Source organism: Mytilus edulis, chromosome 5 (assembly GCF_963676685.1).
Source record: "Mytilus edulis chromosome 5, xbMytEdul2.2, whole genome shotgun sequence".
NCBI classification, from domain to species: domain Eukaryota; kingdom Metazoa; phylum Mollusca; class Bivalvia; order Mytilida; family Mytilidae; genus Mytilus; species Mytilus edulis.
The window spans coordinates 26,476,847-26,492,825 of NC_092348.1; the positions used below are offsets into that span (position 1 = coordinate 26,476,847).

The following is a 15,979-nucleotide window of genomic DNA, read 5'->3' on the forward strand; positions in this document are numbered from 1 at the left end:
TTTATGGGGCTTTATTCATAAAAAAAGGGGGATTTTCAACACTTCGGACAATAACTCAAAAAGGCATTCACCAATGTCCATGAAACTGGTGAATTGTTTATATTTATTGATGTAAGCTCCCTTTCAATTTTTATAAATTTCAGATTTTACATTTCCGTGTTATGAATTTTTATGCTTAAAAAAGGGGGATTTTCCAATTTTGGGACAATAACTAACACTTTCACAAAATTTTATGCAACTTTGATAAATGTTTATATCTATTGACATAAGCTCCCTTTCCATTTTTATAAATTTTAGATTTTACGTTTTCTTAAGTAATGAATTTTTATACTTAAAAAAGGGGGATTTTATGAAACTTTGGTGAATATATTAATGTAACATCCCTTTTGATTTGTATATATATTTCTAGTTGATCATATAAATTCATTTAAAGCATAAAAGACAAGTTAAAAGAGCAATGGGCGTATTATGCGCTAAAGCTCAGCCCTTTATTTATATTGGTATGTAATCATTTTAAACGTTTCAAATTTATGAAATTATATTCGTACATCAATGTTTTTGATACACCTATAACAAAAACTGAAATATATTGAATACATTTTGTAATTATTCAAAATCATATCAGAATAAAATTGAGAATGGAAATGGGGAATGTGCCAAAGAGACAACAACCCGACCATAGAAAAAAACAACAGCAGACGGTCACCAACAGGTCTTCAATGTAGCGAGAAATTCCTGCACCCGGAGGTGTCCTTCAGCTGGCCCCTAAACAAATATATACTAGTTCAGTGATAATGAACGCCATACTAATTTCCAAATTGTACACAAGAAACTAAAATTAAAATAACACAAGACTAACAAAGGCCAGAGGCTCCTGACTTGGGACAGGCGCAAATATGCAGCGGGGTTAAACATGTTTGTGAGATCTCAACCCTCCCCCTATACCTCTAGCCAATGTAGAAAAGTAAATGCATAACAATACGCACATTAAAATTCAGTTCAAGAGAAGTACGAGTCTGATGTCAGAAGATGTAACCAAAGAAAATAAACAAACCTATACTTAATTATAAAATAATAAACCTGTTAAAGGGAGACAATACTCCCATAACTTTTTTTTCGAATCGGCACATAATACAAAGGAATGTCACTCTTGCATACAAATGACACATCAATATAATTAATTAACTGTGCATTCGTGCTGCACCTTCAATGAAGATTCTAAATTATAAATATAACCAAAAGATGTTAATCTATAGGATAGTGAAGACTAATGAAAGCTAACCCACTGTAAAAAAAACTCTTTGAAATTTTTTAAAACTTCCTCAGAAAAATGCTGGAGCCACTTGACTTTCATAGCTCATAATTAACTTTTTTACACAATATTTTAGTAAAGTAGTAAAAGATTATTTGCTTCGCAAAGTGTAAGACGCAATACAAAACGTTTGCTTGCATCATCTTATTCAAATACAGATTTAATTAAGTCCTGAACATTTCGACATTTGTTTGTTAATTTTCAAAAATACCGGTTTGTAACAAATCACAAGTACATGTTAAGATCCGACTAAATACCGATATCTCGATATCGTCAGGTAAATATGCTACAATGATTAACCTATTTTATTTTTGCTATTTTGGTTCCTTGGTTAATCTTCTATCAATATATACTAGTGTTATGAAAAGCTTGTTGTTTTGAAAACTGAGTGTGGAACTTCCTTTAAGAATTGATTAAAAGAATTAAAACATGATGACCTCTTAATATAAATATATGTAGTCTGAGTTACAATGTGTGTTATTGATCTGTAAGTTATATATGTCGTGTACATGTTGTTATTTTGTACAGGTTATGACTTGTACAAATATTTCATACAAGTAATTACTTGTATGAAAAAAATTACTTGTATGAAAAAGTAAAATCACAAAAATACTGAACTTAGAGGAAAATCAATTCGGAAAGTCCATAATCACATGGCAAAATCAAATAAAAAAAACCGCATCAAAAATGAATGGACAAGAACTGTCATATTCCTGACTTGGTACAGGCATTTTCAAATGTAGAAAATGGTGGAAGCCATCATACAGGTTTTTACTTGTACAAATACAATTGTACAAGAAATTATTAGTACAATTTTTACTGCGAAAAAGATAATAACTTGTACAAATCATTATTCTACCATAGCTTATTTGATGCTCACATCAAATCGTTTCCCTTTTATAAGGATGTACAGTCCAGAGCTCCAGATAAGCTGCGTATTTGCGTGATCACGCAATAAAAATAATTAAAAACCCAATGCAATTGCCCCTGGATTGCAGGGTTCAATAACCCAATTAATTTAAAGGAAAACCCAATTATATGCCAAAACCACGAGTTTTTAACGCTTTTACTCGCTATCGTTTGCGTTATTTACCCTTATCTGATCACAGTCGTAGCGTAAATCTATTTTATAATATTTATCATTGACATTGGAAATGTCCTATCGTTCTAAAAATAGAACCCTGCATCAAGTAGCTGAAATGGGTCCCTGTTGGAATTTTCCGTTGCTCAACAGGTACACGTGAATATGAAAACATTTCGATCTTCTCGGCGTTTATCCAATTAGCGTGTGTCATGTTGTCATATTTTTTCGAATTGCTCGGGACTTATCATAACATACAATGATTTAAAACGAAAGTAAATGTCCGCATGTTTTCATCTTCTTTCTTTTTGATAACTTAGGGAAAGTTATGATAATAACAAAACTCAGCTAGTGTTTTTATGAAGCATCCATCAAACGCACGTGCGTGTTTGCATACCTTAACGAGAACATTGCTAGATAGATAAACACGGGGTTACGTCAAAAACGAAATCAGTTGTAAAAAGTGAAAGGTATATCTCAAATCTGGGAACTACTTATTATTTTTTTTTTTAAAGTAGGTCTGGCAAATAGGTGAAAGTACTGGCAAAACTTTCTTACAGCACCTAAATTTCACATAAAAATCTAAACACTTAACCGGCCCACGCCTACCCCAACTAAACTGTAGGGTTATCATATGGGATCTAGAAAGGTAATTAGTTACTGTCCAACTAGTGACACCATGCAGTTGCAGTTTATTTATAAGTTGTGAGAAAATAAAAAAAAATGGAAGAACGTTTAAAACGGGACATAAATAAAATGTACAATTGCTCGTCAGTGAATAAACTAAATAAAACAGCTAGCACATATATACTAAAGATGGAAAAACATCTGAGGTTGATATAATGTGATTATGCCTGAATATTCAATATTGTGTTGATGAAAAAACCCAATACATAAAGGAGCTTAGTGGTTAAAAACCCAATTTGATATTTGCTTGAGGGGTGAACTGAAATTGATAATGCAATTAAAAATCTTTATTACCCAATTACGTAAAAAAATGGTGGGTAAAAACCCAAATTTGTGAATTATCTGGAGCTCTGAGTAGGGGCAGCCCCGATGTTCCGACACCCCGTTAGTCCGACACCCCATTGGTCCGACACCCCACTGGTCCGACACCCCATTTATCCGACACCCCATTAGTTCGACGCCCCATTGGTCCGACACACCAATAGTCCGACAATACAATTAATCCCGACCAATAGTAGTAAGCTGATACACAGAAACTTACTAATTTGTGAACCTAGTGTTAGACCAGTTTTTTAGAGCAATCAGGGACACATCGATAGTACTATTATGTAAATATTTATCTTTACGAGGAACAACATAAGATAACTTGCATACCGAAACTGTGAACACACACTTTCCACATCAATTAACTTGTCAATTCCCCCGCTATTCGAACAGAATTGCTTACCCCTCACCCTCAATTGCGGGAGATGCAAACAACAATCTCCAACTTCAACTCATTTATTGGTAAATGAATTGATTCAATATTGTTGATTACAGATATTGATTCATTGGTTAGTTTGACCGAAACCGAAAACTTTGAGTTCTTTCCGTATTTATTTGATTGTTTATTGTTTGTCCTATTATATAGATCTATTGTATTTGAAATAAAAGTTAACACAAATTCAGGAATTTTGCGACTTAGATGAAGGGGTACCCCTAGAGTATCTATATCAAAGGCAACAAAAAAATCGACCTATTATGAATATAAGAAAAAAGGACAATACAAATATTCAAGTAAAACAATCCCTATACATTTTTGTTAAAGGGCCAACTGAAACACGCCTCCGGGTGCGGGAGTTTCTCGCTGCATTGAAGACCCATAAATGGCCTTCGGCTGTGGTCTGTTCTTTGGTCTGATTGTTGTCTCTTTGACACATTCCCCATTTCCATGCTCAATTCGAATATTAAGAAAAATGAAAGTTGTCCAAAGCAAAAACTCGCACTCACAACCTGAAATGTAACTAGGTGATCTGGAGGATATAAACAACACTACAAAGAAAGTCTCATCAGAGGATCGTTATATTCTTACTTGTTACCGGTATTCGATTGTGCAATAGTAATTTCACGGAACCAAGAAAAACAAGAGTGCACACGCTGAAATGTCTCGCCTTCTTTACTAATCATTGATTTTATGTTGATAGTTTTAAATATAAAGCTTTATTACAAATGTCACATAAACTTAACATTAACAAAGAAAACTAAACATTGACCAATGAACCATGAAAATGAGGTTAAGGTCAGATGAACCATGCCAGGCAGGCATGTACAGCAAACAATTCTTCTATACAACAAATATAGTTGATCTATTGCATCCCTATAGTTTAAGAAAAAACAGACCAAAACACAAAAACTTAACACTGAGCAATGAACCATGAAAAGGTCAAATAAAACCCTCGGGACTGACATATAGATCATAAAAATATTTCCATACACCAAATATAGTTGACCTATTGCATATAGTATTAGAAAAAAAAGACCAAAACTCAAAAAACTTAACTTTGACCATTGAACCATGAAAATAAGGACAAGGTCAGATGACACCTGCCAGCTAGACATGTACACCTTACAACCATTCCATACACAAAATATAGTAGACCTATTGCATACAGTAGAAGAAAAACAGACCAAAACACACAAACTTAACTTGAACCATGAAAATGGGGTCAAGGTCAGATGACACCTGCCAGTTGGACATGTACACCTCACAGTCCTTCCATACACCGAATATACTAGACCTATTGCTTATAGTATCTGAGATAGTGACTTAACCACCAAAACTTAACCTTGTTCACTGATCCATGAAATGAGGTCGAGGTCAATTGAAAACTGTCTGACGGACATGAGGACCGTGCAAGGTACGCACATACCAAATATAGTTATCCTATTACTTATAATAAGAGAGAATTTAACATTACAAAGTAGTCACTGAACCATGAAAATGAGGTGAGGGTCGTTGGACATGTGACTGACGGAAACTTCGTAACATGAGGCATCCATATACAAAGTATGAAGCATCCAGGTCTTCCACCTTCTAAAATATGAAGCTTTTAAAAAGTTAGCTAACGCCGCCGCCGGATCACTATCCCTATGTCGAGCAGGCTCGACAAAAACCACGTACATATATATTATTACAAAAAGTATCTAGCTAGGCAAGGTATCAAAATATCAACAAAATAATGCAATTCAAATATTGAAAGTAATGTTATGGCAGTTCTGTGTTTGTCTGTGTTTTTATACGCACGTTAAAATTTTGACTGGACGTATAATGGTATACAAATGTCCGTCTGTCCGTTTGCTAATCTGTCTGTCCGGCGTAAACATGTCGCATCGTAACTTTAGAACGACTCATCAAAATTTCATGAAACTTATAATAACATAGTTGTTTCTTATGATTATCGAACGATCTGTATACTTTTTGATGACAATAAGATTAAAACTTTTTGAGTTACGGGACTTTGTAACTAAAACAAGGGTGTAATTTTTTCGCCCGCTTCATACAAAATGTACTTTGGTCAACGCTTTTACACCCCAATAAATTTACAAAAAGAGCATTCAATTCTTAAATAAAATTGAGAATGGAAATGGGGAATATGTCAAAGAGACAACCACCCAACCAAAGAGTATACAACATTTCTTTGTCAAAATGTTCAAACTTCTTGAGAAATATATATCAGCAAAAATCATGCATATCATAGTCATGATAATATAATGCATATATAACAGCGTTCGCAGCTACCTAGATACATGGGTCGTCTTATTGGCCATAATGCACGCGAATGCATTACAAGAATTGTATGCATGCTCCTTATTAACATAATATTACGGACGTACTTATACAGGCATTTACCTTTGAAAACTACCTCGTAGTTTATAACATACATAGACAATATATACTGTCATCTCGTGACTGTACATAATTCAACTAGAGGCTCTTAAGAGCCTGTGTCGCTCACCTGCATTTACTGATGCTTAGATAATCATGTAAAACAAGGTTAAAATCATAACTAATAGTATTAAATAACGATAACAAAAAACTGCAAAATTTCCGTAAAATTACAAACTCAGGGACAGAAACCTAACAACGTGTTGTCGGATTCGACTGAAAATGTCAGGGCAGATAAATCTAAATTCAATAAACATTTTTGCTACCTGTCAGATTTGCTCCAAACGCTTTAGTTCCATAGATATAAGCCAAAAACTGCATTTTATCCCTTTGTTCTATGCTTAGCCATGTCGGCCATGTTGGTTGGCAGGCGTGGTCATCGATCGGACACATGTTTTAAATTAGATACCCTAATGATGATTGTGGCCAAGTTTGGTTAAAATCGGGTCATTAGATTCAGAGAAGAAGATTTTTGTTAAAGTTAACAGACGACGACGAAGACGGACGACGGACGCCAAGTAATGAAAAAAAGCTTACTTAACCTTTCAAGTTAGGTGAGCTAAAAATGTACCTATTTATTAGCATATGCATGATAGCCATATTACACGGAGTCTAATGAACAGCTTCGTTATCATTGAATAGAATTAAGGAGTAGTTGATAACATAAATAAAATAATTTGAAGTAAAAGTTAAGTAATCAGAATATATTACTGTAACAAAATCGATTGATTGATTGTTGGTTGCTTTACGCCGGATTAGCACAAACAGGCTATATCGCGGCGAGAGCATATTTTTAAAATAAGACAAAAAGTCCTTCAATATACTAAAATTCTAGACTACAGCAAATTGATTATTTACAAATAAAAATCAACAGTAAGATAACGTGATAAAAATTAAAAACGACTTAAATATTATAACATTTTTATATTCTATAATAAATTCCAATTTCTTTTAAAAATGCAACAATATTTGTAAATGGAACATTATTAAATAAATCATACATATTATTGACATTGAAATGCTTCTTACGAATATCAGCAAAATCAATACAATTAATTAAAACATGTTTAATAGTATACATTTGTGTACTTGCAGTTGCAAGATACACATTGTGGTTCATCTTCATTTTTTAAAAGATATTCGTGTGTTATTCTAGTATGACCAATACGACATCTAGAAATAACACACTGATCTTTTCTGCACATAAAATTATTAAAAGATTTGCCTAAATTAGGTTTAATTTCATGTAATTTATTATCATCTTTTTTACTCCATTCATTTTTCAATATATTAAAAACATATTCTCTAATATTAGATTTAAAATCAGTATATGGTATATCACAGTTAGATAAAGGGACACCCAGGGCATTCTTTGCCTCAAGGTCTACAGCTGTGTTTCCAAGGATTCCAACATGACTCGGAACCCATACAAATATTATTTCTTTCAGAAGAATTTTTAAATTCCTCATTACATATACAATTTTGAGAATTGTTGGGTTTTTAATTTTAGTATTTTGTATAGCTTGTAAGCATGAAAGTGAATCAGAACATATAATAAATTTGGATTTATCTGAAGAAGCAATAAATTTCAAAGCCAAAATTATTGCTTCTGCTTCAGCAGTAAAGATGGATGCATCAGATGGCAAACGGAGAGTTGCGGCTCTGTCCCTGAAGACAGCAGCAGATGCAAATCTGTCACCATCTTTTGATCCATCAGTATAGACAGTTGAAAAATCTAGATAATCAGCTTTAATTTCAGCATAGTGTTGCTGAGTTAAAAGAGGATTTGTTTTATTTTTATTGTGTTCACGGAGATCAAATATCATTTTTGGTTTGGGAAGTTCCCATGAAGGACATTTGCAAGTTTTAACTTGAGCAACAGATTTTAAATCAAAAGAAGCTAAATGTGGTTTTAAACGTATACCTAACGGAGGAATTTTATTTTCATGTTTTGCAAAAATATCTTCATAAATCGGATTAAAAACACAGCTGTAGGCAGGATTATCTGGATAGGCTTTTAGTTTGACAGCATATTGAAGTCCAAGCTTCAAACGTCTGTTAGAGAGTGAGTGCTCATCAGACTCTACATACAGACTCTCAACTGGTGAGGTTTTAAATGCGCCAAGACAGAGACGCAAACTCTGGTGATGCACAGTATCGAGAATCTGTATGTAGGACTTCCTTGCAGAGCCATACACTATAGAGCCGTAATCTAGTTTAGATCTAACTAGAGATCTATATAAATTAAGTAAAATGTTGCGATCAGCACCCCAGTCAGTACTGCCGACAACTTTTAAAATATCTAATGCTTTTAAACATCTCGATTTCAACATTTTGATATGGGGTAGAAAGGTTAACTTTTTATCGAAAATTAACCCAAGAAATTTGGTTTCATTAACCATTTTAATTGGGTTGCCGTACAAAGTTAGCTCTGGATCAAGATGCAATTTCCTTTTGTTACAAAAATGCATCCCGACCGTTTTTGACGTGGAAAATTTAAAACCATTTTCCGAGGCCCATTTTTCAATTCTTCTAAAATCGACGTTCCTCGCTTAAAGTTTTTATGATTTTGCTAATTTTCAGGTAGGCTTCAACAAGTGGATATATGAAACACCTTTTAGGAATTTATAAGTCAACTGCGATTGTCGATTCCCTGAAATGGAACTTGTTTCCCCTAAAATTGTGTGATGATGTTGTTTTAATCGTGACGATATATATATAAAAAGGAAGATGTGGTATGATTGCAAATGAAACAACTCCGCACAAGAGACCAACATGACATTACAACTATAGGTCATCGTACGATCTTCAACAATGAGGAAATCCCATACCGCATAGTCAGCTTTAAAAGGCCAAATAGTTAACACATAAACAAACGACAACCACTGCATTCCAGGCTCCGACAGGCACATACATACATAATGTGGCGGGATTAAACATGTTAGCGATATCCCAACGACCCTCCCCCTAACCTGGGACAGTGGTACAAATGTATAACAGTACAAAATAAGAACGAACTATACAAATCAGTTGAAAATGGCTTAACTCATCAAATGGACAAAAATACAAGTGGACGTGGCCGGGTACTTGTACATCCCAAAAAGAAATTGACAATAGGAACAGATTTGTTAGCATGTGTTTTGAGTGTAAATTTTATATATCTTGTAATGTACGAATGTAGTTTGCAATTATGTTTTTCAGTATTTCAAGCATTTGCATAGTTGTATATAATGCCATAATATATGTTAAAAGTGTCGGACTAACGGGGTGTCGGACTAATGGGGTGTCGGACTATTGGGGTGTCGGATCAATGGGGTGTCGGACTATTGGGGTGTCGGACCAATGGGGTGTCGGACTAACGGGGTGTCGGAATATCGGGGCGACCCCTCTGAGTACACCTCTAAGGAGGCAAAAATCTCTAGAATTAAACTTTTTTTCTTAGCCTGAATTTTTGGTTAATATGACTGTAAACAAAATAATTGGTGAAGAAAAAATCATATGGTGGTGCACTTCTTTTTTTGCTACGGCCTTTTACGGCTGTATGAAAGTACCCAATATTGATGATTTCCCTAATTTTCATAAAGTTTTACGTATTTTTTTTCTTTTTTTTTTCAGTTTCACAATTAATCTTTTTTCATACTTTCAATAAAGATGAAGTGGACCAATCTGAATAAATTTAACTCACAAAAACTATAGGTTGGTGCTAATATAAGAAAGTTTTATCGTATTTTGATGTTATTTTGCGTCTTTACCATGCTGTCCATTTTGTGATTTTTCTCTGTTTTTATTCAGAACAAAACACATATTATTTCAACTTTTTGGTTAGAATTGATCGAAAAAATACATATCTAAGAAATTTGAAAATGAAATAAAATGATATGGGATGTACACGTTTCTGAAAATATAATTTGTTTACCCCTCACCACTTTTTTTTAAATTTGGCTAAAAAGACTGACTTGATTGTTAATAAAATTTGAAAAAAAATAATTACTCAAAAATTACTCATTGTAAATATTCATTTTTTTTTCCGCAGAGTTAAGATTGAATATAACAATTTTTTGTAAATTCATTGATATTTTCCACTTGTTTCACATTTTTTTTTATATAATTCCAGAACGAGACTGAAACGTCAGATTGCATAATAAACAAAAATATGAGCAAAGCATTTCAGTTTAGTAGTCAAAACTAAAGTGTAAGATGGAAAACAGTGTAGAAAAGAAACTTTATGATGAAATAATTAACTTGTGCCATGACAATAATTCTTTTGGTAATTTATTATTAACAAACCAAAGAAACAGATCAAGACTTTAAATAATGTAATGGAAAATTTAGTTCCAAATGACTACATGTACTTACAATATTATACTCTTATATCTTGTCATAGTTTTAAAATATTTGAATTTTCTACACTTTTTTTAAGTATTCCCCATTCCAAACTAGAAAAACCAATTGAAAGAGTTGGTATTGCTTTGTTTCATGAAAGAGAATGGCCAACGTAGATACAAGTATCTTGTCTTAGGGAGGGATACATTCTATTTTGTAAAAAATCGCACTTAAAGTTCAAACAAAACATTCTCTGAAACAAACATTATCAAGATTCTTGATTTCATGATTGACAACTTATTTTTTACGTCTAAAGGACAATGTTTTTTAACAAACTATCGGCATTCCATGAGAACAAGCTGTGCCAATCTTCTTGCCTACTTGTTCCTTTATCAACTCAAATAAACATTTGAAGAACAGAAATTTCAAAAATACATCCGCTGAGTGATTATGATGATCTACTAGGAAAAAACAAACAAACAAATAACTAAGAGAAAATAGTAAATGAAAAAAATCCCGGACAAATGACAAAAAAACTCACAAAGCCAAAGAAAGGGGTGTCAAAAACAGTGAGTTGTACAAGTTGTTATTTTTTTCTCCACAAAAGTTGTACAAGTAATTACTTGTATAGTTATTTTGTACATGTAATATCTTGTATGATGACATCATACAAGTATTGTATAAAGTTTTTGTACAAGTAAAAACTTGTACAAAATAATAATATGTACACGACATATATATATCTGCCATCCATAATAATTATCTAGTATGTATATATTTGGCATGTTGACCATTTCACAGATATTTCATGCTTAACAAATCTCTGCAGATTTCAACTTTGTTTAGATTTTAAGATTGATATGGTTTGGATTAAATGACCAATGCCATGGTATAAACAAAATTATTTATTGTAACCTTATTATCAAATTTAAACCATATCACACTCTATGTTGTGCTAAATATTTTGTCCCGCTTGGTCTTTTACCAATTAACAGAAATGACAGGTTTACAAAGTAAATATTAAGACGGCCGGTACAATCACTATATAGTTGTGCACTATGTAAAAACCATTATACAAATTAAAAATATAGATAATAAAGAAATCTAAACATCTCAGATTTAGTTATAACAAGCTACAGTTATATAACTGGAAGTTGTTATTTTTGCTCTCTTAACAGTGGGACAAAATGACGTCATACAATTGTCGCTTTAACAGACAACCATTGTCGAAAAAGAAGTAGGTGTATGCAATTAAAGGCAACCTTACTGCCTTCAACAACAAAACATACAGTATTATCAGCTATATATGAACAATTCAATTCAGAAAACTGCATGTAACCTCAACGGTAGTCCTATAATTTAAGACTTTGGAGTTTCATATCATTTACACTCAATGTTTTTTATGGGATATTATTTTTACTATCAATGTTGAAACCCAAAACGTTGAATGTAAATGATATGAAACTCCAAAGTGTTATATAATCTGATTATAGGACTAACTGTAAGGGGGCCACTACATATATACACAAGGTGAAAAACGTTCCGGCGGAATAGGTCACTTTTTCAAGCTTAAAATTATGTGAATAGGTCAAGAAGACTATCAACAATATATGATTAGGTTGATAAAGTTCCCATAACTTCATTGTATGTCATCTTTTTTGGTAGCCCCAACATCTAACAGCTTGAATTTATAACAAAACAATTTGACAGACATGAACCAAAAACAACCACTGAACCACAGGCCCCTGATGCCATTCAAAAAAGATTCTTTTTTTCCCTAACCTTAATTATCAATGATACATTTTTGTACTTTAATTGTTTGATAATTTCTATAAAAATGTTTAATTTCTCATTCTTTAAGTCAAATATATCTTATATCAATATAAATGTTATATATATTATGTACACGGTATTTGTACATCAAAAAGTAAAATCACAAAAATACTGAACTCAGAGGAAAATCAAATCGGAAAGTCCCTAATCACATGGCAAAATCAAATGACAAAACACATCAAAAACGAATGGACAAGATAGTTTTTGTTATACGGCCGCACAATTTTTGCAGTCGTATATGCCATCACATTGTCCACGCTGTAACTGTCAGCATCGTCTGAAGACACTTGGTTTCTAGACAATAACTTGAGTATAAATGAATAGAAATCTATGAAATTCAAACACAAGGTTTATAACCACAGATTTGGAAGGTTGGGATTGATTTTTGGGGTTGTGGTCTTAAAAGTTTAGGAATAAGGGGCCAAAATGGGGCCCAAATAAGCATTTTTCTAGTTTCCAGACAATATTTTATGGAACGGTGTATTGATATCTCTGAAATCATGCATATACCACAAGGTTCTAAATCAGAAAGTTGATTGGCTTTTTGGGGGATTATGGATTTTTAATGGCCTGCCATGGGACAGGCACATAAAGAATGTGGCAAGGTTAAACATGTTTGCTGGCACCAAACCCTTCCCCTAACCTGAGTCATTGCTGTAACAGAACAACATAAGAACAAACAATAAAAATCATTTGAAAAGCTGTCAAACGATTTACACATGTTACAGGAAAGAACAATGCATGATTAACTGAAAAGACCCGAAATGGATAGAAAAAAAAATGAACAGAAACAGCATTCAAACCTATGATTGCGTTGGATACCTCAATTTTTATACGTGTGCATGTAAAACAAATTTCGTCGTAGACGTCAGGGGACTTACTTAAATAAGTGATTTTCTAAATCACTGATTTAAGTAACATTATTTCCATAAAGGTTGGAAGTTAGAGTTGTCTTTCTTTAATAATCACCTATTTAAGTAGTACAAATTAATCACTAGAAGAAGTGATTTAATCTTATTGTTGCTTTAAATATAGAATACTAATGATCCAGGGACTAATTATGTTTCTAAATTTATCAGAACCAACATCTGTGTTGTCTAGGATGACCAGGTCATTTCAGGTGATGACCTTGTACTGAATCTAGGATAATGACATAAAAATCACTTGTTTAAGTATCAGACCTCAATTTCCTTCCCAAAAATCACTTCTTTAAGTATCATTCTTTTAATAATCCCTACTAATTTCAACACCCCCGAACAGTGAGATTTTTATCGCGAACAGTAGAATTTTATTACATAATCTGAAAGATGAAAACTTGAACTTCATAGGAAAAATACTCCCACTGCTGGGAAAAATCTTTTAAGAAAGTATCAGTTCATTATGTAAAGCCATTATAATAGCATTTTTTCAACTAAAATAGAATTTTCAGCTAAATGATAGCATCAAAGGCAGAAACCTTTCTACTTAAATGAAGCAAAAAGTTTTTGTTTTTTTTAATTTTACTAATTAAAAGATATTATTTAAACCTATGTGTTTAAAATTTTGAAAAAAATACAAAATTCCAATTTGTGACAAAACCATGATTTTGCTACTCAAATAAGTGATTTAAAAATCACCTATTTCAGTAAGTCCCCTGACATGGTAGAAGGGTCTAAATACAGCACAAACAACATTTTCCAAAAGACCAAAAAAGTGGAAAAGTATATTTAAACAAAACGCAATATATATATTGTTATTGATTATTCATAATAAGTGAATGGATCATTCAAACTTTATCTTAGGAGATAACTGTATTGAAATTTAAGATTGGCCCTTGTAAAACCTAGATTTTAATGTCGCAAACTGAGTTTTCCTAGTGACGTGAGACTACATAGATTCCACCTCCCCAACTGTATTTGGAATGAAAAAATGTTGATGCTAAAAAATATTAATAATCAGTAAAACAGAAATCCCCTTTTCACAGCACAGTACAACATACCACTAACAAAATTTCAAACTTTTTTTGCAGGCACCTGAATATGTGACATGGTTTAACTTTGACATAGTTGGGAAGGCAAGACTTTAATATACTGTTTCTGGTGGCGGCGATGGCTTTAACAATGTATTAGTTTGTGATTAGGTAAGTTTCAGAGTAACCATAATCAGGTTGGCACATCACATTTTCATTTTTAAAAATGATTTGGACTGGACCCTAAGTCATGGTCTATTGTGATCTTGGAAAATGTTCATAGAAAAACATGCAGTAAAAGATCAACATGCAATAAAAAAAAGCACAGGAAAAGCACTTAAACTCTAGAATTACAGTCATGTGACAGTATAAAACAAAAATACAAGAACAAGCCAATAATGTTTTAAGATTCCCGATGAAGTTAAATAAAAAAAAGAGCTTATGACCAATCAAATTTTAAAGAAGCTTTTTTTTTATATAAATTGCTAATAAATTAAGGTAATTGACAAATTAAGCATGTTATCTCATCTTTGAAAATCATGAGAATAAAAAGTATTGACAAAAACTGTAAACAGTAAAAGTGATAAGCAATACATGAAAATTTATATACAAAAATGCAGAAATCACCATGACGGCTTAAACCATGAACTAAAAAAAAAGAGAAGGTATGTGTGGTATGATTGCCAATTTGCAATGAGACTACTTTCCATCAGAGATCAGTTGACGTAGAAGCTAGCTAGTAACTATACATATAGGTCACCATACAGTCTTCAACAATGAGAAAAACCCATACCCCATTGCAATGATTGCATTAAACATCATTTCATGTTTTATTTATTATCTTAAGATCTGCTGAAAATAAACATAACTGAACCATCAATTTTCTCCAAATTAAGAGATATTGTCTTTTAAAGAAAATGTTCACGAACTTTAATTGTGATTTTAGATATCTATTTTTTAATAACCCATACAGAAAAAATGATAGGATGGCCAAGTGCATTGCTCTACTGGCTGCCAGTTTAACAAACAGTTGAGGCAGTTGAGGGCCAGTTGAGGGCTACCTGGATTTTTGCCATGCAAATTAGGTAGCCCTCAACTATCAATGCTCAACTTCATGCAAATTAGTTGAGCAAGGTTGAGAAAATATCATAGTTGAGGGCTAGGTGTCAACAGTTGAGCAATGAGAGTTGAGGGCTACCTGGCCAACAGTTGAGCACCAGGTCATTAAAAGCTGAGGGCTTGGTGGCCAATAGTTGAGGGCCAGGTCATTAAAATATGAGGGCTAGGTCTTTAAAGTTGAGCAGTATTTGGTAATTGCAAACTGATGACTACACATTGTAGAAAAAACTGAAATTGTGTATTTTATGAAGCCAAAATACTGCTGAAAGATCTCAACTCACAACTGACTACATGACTGCTTTATCCTTGCCTTTTAAAAGTTATCTAGTAAGTGAAATCTAGTTACTCCTGCAGCCATATTAATTTTTAAGCAAGGAGATATATATTGAAATACTCTGAACAGGAAGTGTTGTTCAACCAGAAAATATATATATATATATATATATCTTTGTGCAATGATATTCAACACTT

At 32.8% G+C, this 15,979-nt stretch overlaps 1 protein-coding gene across 1 annotated transcript in view; it reads left to right on the forward strand.

Annotated features, from left to right (window-relative positions):
* The window catches only part of LOC139525015 (uncharacterized), a 93,247-nt gene that overhangs the window by 2,810 nt on the left and 74,458 nt on the right, over window positions 1-15,979 (forward strand). The window contains exon 2 of the mRNA XM_071320191.1: window positions 14,450-14,560. The gene's annotated coding sequence lies outside the window, so the exon portion shown is untranslated. The remainder of the gene's footprint in view (window positions 1-14,449; window positions 14,561-15,979) is intronic.